This window comes from Aethalodelphis obliquidens, unplaced genomic scaffold (genome assembly GCF_003676395.1).
Source record: "Aethalodelphis obliquidens isolate GAN/ISIS:26980383/991018 unplaced genomic scaffold, ASM367639v1 scaffold45, whole genome shotgun sequence".
In the NCBI taxonomy this organism is placed as follows: domain Eukaryota; kingdom Metazoa; phylum Chordata; class Mammalia; order Artiodactyla; family Delphinidae; genus Aethalodelphis; species Aethalodelphis obliquidens.
In genome coordinates this window covers 1,314,945-1,323,333 of record NW_020837989.1, presented here as the reverse complement: position 1 = coordinate 1,323,333, position 8,389 = coordinate 1,314,945, and positions in this window count along the sequence as shown.

The following is an 8,389-nucleotide window of genomic DNA, read 5'->3' as shown; positions in this document are numbered from 1 at the left end:
CCTTGGCTAGAGTCTGTTCATTTTTATGATTAGCGTAGATGGCTCTTCCTCTAGCAAGATTTGCCTAACCCTCATCAAGAGCAGGTTAGATGTCAGTCACGTTCTCCCATAGCATCCTGCCCCTACCTCTTTTGTAGCACTTGTCACACTGTATTGTAATTACCCTCCTCTCATCTGACTTCCCACTGTCCTTTAAATTCCTGGAGGCAGGGCTGTATCTTGTTTGAAGGAGTATTGTTTAAACCTAGCATGTCTAATATATAGTAGGGACAAAAGAGAACTTTGTCAGTGAATGAAGTTATTTTACTTCCCTGAGTTTCTGTTCCTTCATCTATAAAATGTAAGGGGTGGAAAGAATCCAATGATTCTTGATGAAAATACGTTTTGTATTGCATGCTGCCTCTGATCCATTGGTCCTGAATATCTGTAGTTCTATACTGAGAAGGATTGTGGGGCTGTGACTAGAGTTATAGGGAAGAATGTCATGATTAATGAGCTATGTCTGTTATGGTCAGGAAATAGGAAGTGACAGCAAACCTGCCAAGGATGTGGCAATCTAGGGAAAGATGATTCCTCTGACTGCTTTGAATTAGAATCTTGCTCAACCCAACCATAATCTGCACTATATATTGTGCTAATGAAGGGAAAACCAAATGTGAAACTGACTAGATGCTAAAATTAATGTCACTTGCTATGGTAGAGACTAGGTGCTTGCCAATCCGTTTTCTCTTCTGCCTGGGCACATATATTGGACTATGTTTCTCCAGCTCCTTGTATTAAGTCTGGGCCATGTGACTAGTTCCCACCAATGTAATATAAGCTCAGGTGATGTAAGTCACCTATGGGCTGAGCTGGTTAAGCACAAGGAAGCCTTCTTTGGGCTCTCTCCTTCTCCCTTCTTGACCAGCTCCAAAGAGAGAATTCACTGGAAGGATCTGGGTGCTTGAAAAAATGCATTCCACACTGGACTGTGATGGGAATGAGAAATAAACCTTTATCTCTCAAATCACTGAGATTTGGGGAGGTGGGGGGAGAGTTTTTACCCTACTGTGTCTGCCTACTTTTTTTCCTCTAGTTTTAGGTGTGCAGACATCAGGGAGTTAGATGCCAAATATTAATGGCATCTGTAGAAGTCAAAAAAATTACGTTTGATACTTCAAGTGTTTCAGGTCACCTAAAGTAATGACTTTATAAATTGAGATACTTTACAATATGTGCTATTCTCACCTGCATTTATTATTGCTTTTTCTACTCTTGGATTCTTTTCCCATATAAAGTGACCCACCACAGGCACATGATAAAAGCCCCACATGGAGCACCCTCCCCTGACCCTTTCTTTGCGCTGCACGGCATGCAGGTGGGATCTTAGTTCTCTGAACAGGGATATTACCTGCACCTCCTGCAGTGGAAGTGCGGAGTTCCTCCCTACCCCTTCCTTCCTTCCCTCCTTCCTTCTTTCCTTCCTTCCTCCCTCCCTTCCTTTCTTTTTAATTTTTTAAAAATTAATTTATTTAATTTTATTTATTTTTGGCTGCATTGTGTCTTTGTTGCAGCACACAGGCTTTTCTCTAGTTGCGGCGAGTGGGGGCTACTCTTCGTTGTGGTGCGCAGGCTTATTGCTGTGGCTTCTCTTGTTGCAGAGCACGGGCTCTAGGCACACGGGCTTCAGTAGTTGTGGCACACGGGCTCAGTAGTTGTGGTGCACGGGCTTAATTGCTCCGTGGCATGTGGGATCTTCCCGGACCAGGGCTCGAACCCGTGTCTCCTGCATTGGCAGGCGGATTCTTAACCACTGTGCCACCACGGAAGCCCCTCTTTTTAATTTTTATTGGGGTATAGTTGATTTACAATGTTGTGTTAGTTTCAGGTGTACAACAAAGTGAATCTGTTATACATATACATACATCCACTCTTTTTTAGATTCTTTTCCCATGTAGGCCATTATAGAGTATTGAGTAGAGTTCCCTGTGCTACCCCTTTCTTTTGATATGTTACCCAACAGACCCTGCAGGTAAAAAAGTTTATTGTTCTTTAAGCCGAATAAGGTAATGACTTCTACCCTCAGATTTCCTGCCTTCCACAATTTGATTGCAAAAGTTTCTGAAGCTCCTGACAGAAACAGAAAATGTAGATTTAAAATATTCATGCCTTTCTGTCCGCAGCAGCATGGGTTCATGAACATGCATATCCAGCCAGTCAGCTGTTGCCTTCTGGTTCAGGCTACAGGACACAAAGTGGGAGAAGTTGACCTTTCCTATATCTCTGTCCTACAGTCTTGGGCCTCTTACCTCCTAAGTTCCTAGATATCAAGCCCTCATTCTTCCCCCAATAATTATGGTCCCCAGAGCTGCCTGTTCTTCATACAGTAAAATGTTTTCCCCGATGATCCCAGCAAAACTTCCCCATCTGTGGCCCACCTCTCTCAGTCTGCTCTCTTTTCAATGCACTAATCTGATCAATTTTGGTGAACTAATGACTTACTGGGTACCTAGTAAGAGAAGTGGCTTTCCTTCACCTCTCATGTAATAAATGAACATCTCCATAGTAACTCATGGGTTACTTGATGTTGTCTAAACTAGAAGTTTCACACTGGGCCTTTTAGGCCAGTAAGGAAAGAAGGAAGGCTCTGAGACTGACCACTGCGGGGAGGTCCTTGGACAAGCATGGCCTCCTGACATTCCTCAAGTCACCCTTTGAAGGTAGTGGTGTGACCTGCCAGTGCCCAGGGCCAGCCCAGTGTGTATGCTGTGATGCTGGAGGAGACTAGAGTGATGGAGACAACAGGAGTTTTGATGGAATGGGCAGCAGGATTTTAATGTGTGCCAGGGTGCATGTAAAAGGGCTGTCTGAGTGAAGGTCAAAGGGTGGTGTATATTTCTGTTAAAAACAGGGCAGGAGTAGGGCACTGGGACTCGGTGGGGATAGAGAGTGGTTTTAGAGTGTAACAGGCTAACAAGAAAATGAGGCCACTTGGAGTTTGTTTTTTCCATGAGTGATGGATTTTCGTGGGTGTCATAGAGTGGGCCTGAGGCTTAAATTTGCCTATGACTTTGGTTGACAGGGGGAGCCCACACCGCCACCGGCACTATACAAGGTCATATTTATTGAGTCCTTGCCATGTGCCCATGGTTCATTTATTGCTCCCTACAACTCTTTGTGGTCTCAGTATCATTATCCCCTATTTATAGATGAGGAAATGGCAGTGAAAAAGTAACTTGTATGAGGTTAGCAAAGTGGCAGAAACTTGAGCCCTGTTCTTAACCACCACACCTTACTGTTAAAAGCATCCCCGAGAGGTAAGGGGGGACAGAAATCTTTCTAGGGCCTGGACCTCCTGTTATCAGGCTTGCCTTTTTCTTGATAGGTAGGGGAAAGCCTAAAGGGTGAGGGAGTCAGTGCCGAGCTGTTCAGTCAGAGTCAATGCTGGCAGCGAGGATACCACCAGCATCTTTGGCTGGCCACACTCTCTCCGGGCAAGTCTTTGCCACCAGTATCCTTTGGCCGATTTGAGAAAGCGAGCTGCCAGCTTGCATAAGATAAAGCCTCATCAGTGCCAGAGGAAGGGAAACATCAAGGTGAAAACCCTAGAGAGTCTGGGATTGTCATAAACCTCGTTGGTCAGGCAGGGTCTCCTGATAGAAGATTCTCCAGCCATTAAATGGTCCTGGAGGAGGCTGACATGCTGCCCTTCAGAGAGCGAGGTGATGACAAAAGACATGCAGACATAACTGTACATATGTGAGTGGAAAATCCATTGTGACAACAGGCTGCAGGATGGACTTGGCCAACTGGCTGGATCTTGATTGCCACGGCATGTCTGGAGAAGTCAGCCGTGGCTCCAGTCCTGGCCGCCAGTGTGCGGGAAGTGGTTCAGCAATCAGGTCTTTCAAAATCAGTTTAGCTCATGCTCCAAAGTCCGGGCTGTAATTGACAGCAATTTCCTCCCTGGTTTCCTGAACTGTTAGATAAGAGTGCTGAACTGTTTTAAACCTTTTTGAGGCCAGGACTCACCTTCAAGTGGAATGTTAAGAGGCACATGCAATGAGATTTGACTTAATTCTAGACCTTTCCTTCCCTCTAGTATGAATAATTAGCAGAGCAATCCCCACCTTTGGTACCTGGAGTTTATGTATAGTGATCCAAAGAGGGAAATAAAGAAGCCCGTGCCCAGTGGTGGTGGAGTAAAAAGATTTCTACCCACCTTCTGTGTTTTATGAAATGGGGATGACAATAATGAACTCTGCTGGATGGGTACAGACCAATTAGTCCAAGTTTATAAAGCTCAGAGTCTTATTACAGCTTTCCTGCTCGAGGAGAGTAGGCAGGACCATCCTGTGACTCTGCATGTGAAACTAATCAGATCCTCCAGCTCTTCAGACCCCTTGACAATCTTGGGCTACTTGCATCTCCAGGTTAAAGGAGGCTGTTGCTTTTTGGATACTAATCAGTTGTGAAAACTTTTGATCTCTTGGAAACGAAAACCCCGTTACAATTGCCTTATTCTGAGAGTGGTGAGAGCTGAACAGGGGAGGTGCAGAGAGGCTGGCTTTGCTGGAATGAGTAGTGTGTTTAGCAGTTGTGAGCTTTAGTTCTATTTTCCTTGGGGCTCTGTGGGATCCTGGAGAATCACTTACTATTTCTAAGTATTTTTCCTCCAAATGTGATCTGAATTTTGTCTTATCTCCCCTGGGAGAAATTGGAGAAGTTATTGTGATAAAACCGTAGATCATCACAGCTTGTAGATTTAAATTAGAAAAGCTTTGCATACATGTTTTCTGGGTACCATATATATATATATATATATATATATATATATATATATATGCTTATGTATACATATGCATACTGTTTTCCTACGGTGCTATTTTAGCCATACTAGGTACTTTTTAGGGATGAAAATTATTCTTCTACATCATGGCTTCTCAGCAGTGGCAGTGTTGACATTTTGGACCAGATCATTCTCTGCTATGGGGGGGACTGTTTAGCAGCATCCCAGGCCTCTACCTAGTAGATGCCAGTGGCACCCTGTGAAATTAATTAAACAAGGAAGCCATTAAGTTGAGGTGGTTCTAATGCCTTACTTAGTCTATGTAAGCAACCACGACTAAGGCTGTAAATGCCCCAAGGTTGAGGTATCAAAGCCTAAGGCTAACCAAGCACAAACAGCTAACCTAGGCTTTCCCAAATAGGGCAACCACTTAAGCCATAGCCAATCAAATACTTTCCTTGTGTTGCTTCTGTGGTCTTATCTCTAAAAGTCTTGCCCCCAGCTCCTGTTGGAGGAGGTTCATAATCACTTCCCATTTGGTACTGCCCAATACGAATTGATTTTTGTTCAAATAAACTCTTAAGAATTTTAATATGCCTCAGTTTATCTTTTAACAACCCCTAAGTCATGACAATCAAAAATGCCTCCAGACATTGCCATGTGTCCCCTGGGTAGGATTGCCGGATTTAGCAAATAAAAATACAGGGTGCGTAGTTAAATTTGAATTTCAGAGAAACAATGAATAAATTTTAGAATGTGTAAATTTAACTGGATACTATATTTAATGTGGTAACCTACCTGGGGGGACAGTCTCCCCCTAGTTAAGAGCCACTCTTCTAGATAAAGATTTGCATTTATCAGTGAACTCACATTACCAACAACCTCATCCTCCTCTTATTCCTGCCCCACTTTTCTTTCTTTCTCATCTCTCTCCCTAATTCCAGCCCTTATGATACACGATAACATAAATTACATTGTGGTTCTCACAACAAATTGTTGCTAGACTTAGGCATGAGAGCAAATAGAAACAAATTACTACTATATGTGTAGTATTATGATAAAATGGGAGTCAGTCAAAAAAACAAAAAAACAGTGTAGGCAATTCAAAATCATTCCTCTCCAAGCAGAACCCTTCCACAAATGGCACAGGACCCAGTCAGGCCTTTGAGGAAATGGAACTCTGTGTGCTTCCAAAGTCTCCACAGACCCTTTGAAAGTCAAGCCCAGGAGTCACTGTGAATTTTCCTTTTTGCCATTTAATCAACAGACAGTTTTTGAGCACTGACTGTGTCAACCAGGTGCTGCATGGCATACAAATAAGGAAAAGGCACAGTTTGTGCCTGGTAGAGAAGAAGAAGCAGGTTGTCCCTCCATAGAGGGGTACTTGCTGATAACAGGTGGCACATTCCCAGGGCCTAATCAAGATGCAGATGAGAAGCAAAAGGAGAAACGGATAACAGTGGGCAGGGTGGGAATCAGGAAAGCTTTTGTAGAGTAGTTAAGACGCAAGGATGGGTAGAGTTTGGGGCGGGGGTAAACGGAGTTAGCTGGAGACCTGGGACTGCCTCCTGAGGATCAGTGATTTGGTGCTCAGAGCAGACCAATAATATGGTGATCCTTTAAATTGATAGTCCTTAAATATTTGTTCAGGATCAGTTCAGAGGTGAAGTGGAACATGCATGGGGGAGGATCAGAGAGGAGGCTAGCTTCTGTTAGCCTTTAGTCTCTCCGTGATTGTCTCCAACAATTTATTATTGCTCCACTTTGCAAAACAAAAGTTAATTACACCACTAGTTTATTTATTTATTTATTTTAATATTTACTTGTTTGTTTGGCTGCACGGGGTCTTAATTGTCGCACGCGGCATCTTCTTTGCAGCATGCAGGATGGGCACGCGGGGTCTTTAGTTGTGACATTCGAACTCTTAGTTGCAGCATGTGGGATCTAGTTCTAGGGATGGAACCTGGGCCCCCTACATTGGGAGCGCGGAGTCTTAGCCATGGGATCATCAGGGAAGTCCCTAGAGCAGTAGTTTAGAGACGATCTTTTGGTACTGAGCTTGCTCTTTGATGGGACCCTTGCTCCCTATGCCCTCTGCAAGCAACTTATCCTCAATGTTTCATCCAATTCCATGTGGAGCTTTTAGTGAGACAAGGTCTCCACTTTCTTTGATTTGTCATTGTATTTCAGTGCCTCTTATAGATTATTAATTGCCCAACTTAGTCCCCTGTTAACCCAGCTCTAAAGCTATCAGGATACTATTGACACATATGCTGTGATTAACCATTTATGTAGTGTTCATTCTTTGAAAAGGTCTTCACCAAATCCTCCGTGAAGGGCTTTTGCTAGTGGTGGCAAGATACAGTTGTCCCATGGAAGGAGTGTTAGATTGGGAGGCAGAAGGCTAGCTTTGAGCTCTGGCTTTGCAACTAACTTGCTGAATGTTCTTTTGTAAGTCACATCCCTGCCTTGGACTCCCATTTATTCCTCTAAAAATGGGAGGTTAGATTAGAAAAGGGTGGCAAAACAGATTTTATCTGGCTGATTGGTAACACCTCCCTTGAATGCCTCATAGAGAAAGCTTTTTAGAACACATCTGGGCTCCGAAAGAAAGAATAATCAATTAGCACTGTCTACCATGGGTGAAAACAAGGGACGGTGGTGGTGATGATAGCATGGGTGCCTCATTTTTAATATCCCTTGGTCAAATAGGCTCTAAGAAATTCCAACTGGGATTCTGAAACCTAATGCGATTATTTGTTAAATATTCAAAGAGATTTTCTGTATTCAGAATTGGGATTCTGTGAACTTTCTCAAAATTACAGTTGGGTTGTTTAGAGCAGAGGAATAGCTATAATTCTTTGCTTCATTTAGGACAGCTTTGCTTCTAACCTGCCATCAATTGGATCTATACATCTGTGGTTTTTCTTGAAGTGGGGAATTTTTACACTGATAGAGTCATCTTTTCGCTAAGCCCACAAGCACACATTGACATTTTTCATTATTAAGTGATAGGATCCTAACCAAAACAAAATAAAACAAAAAGTCAAACAGTATAAACCAAATTAAAATGTAAACTACAGGCTGAGTGAAAATATTTGTAAATATTTACCTAAAATATATTAAAAGATAAAGAACTCCTAAAATCAACAAGAAAAAGATAACTCTGTATAAAAAGAGCAAAGACTATAATCATAACTGAAAGAAGAAATGTAAATCTCTTGACATATGGAAGATAGAAAGATATAAAAAAGCAAGATGCCATTTTTCTCTATCATATTGGCAAATGATATTCAGTGTGGACGACGAAAGAAGGCAGAAAAGGGTATAAATTGACATAACCATTTTGGAGGACAATTTGGACTCATCCATAAACACTTGAAATGCATATGTCCTTTGACCCAGCAATTTTAATTCTAAGAATTTACCTAAAAAAATACTGGTTAAAAAAAATATATATATATAGATAGATAGATAGATAGATAGATAGATAGATAGATATAGATATAGATATATACTCAAGGATATTTATTGGAGCACTTTTAAACACCTAATAGAGTCAACTTAAGTACATATAATCAATAAAGGAACAAAGAAAGCATGATACGCCTATGTTGTAGT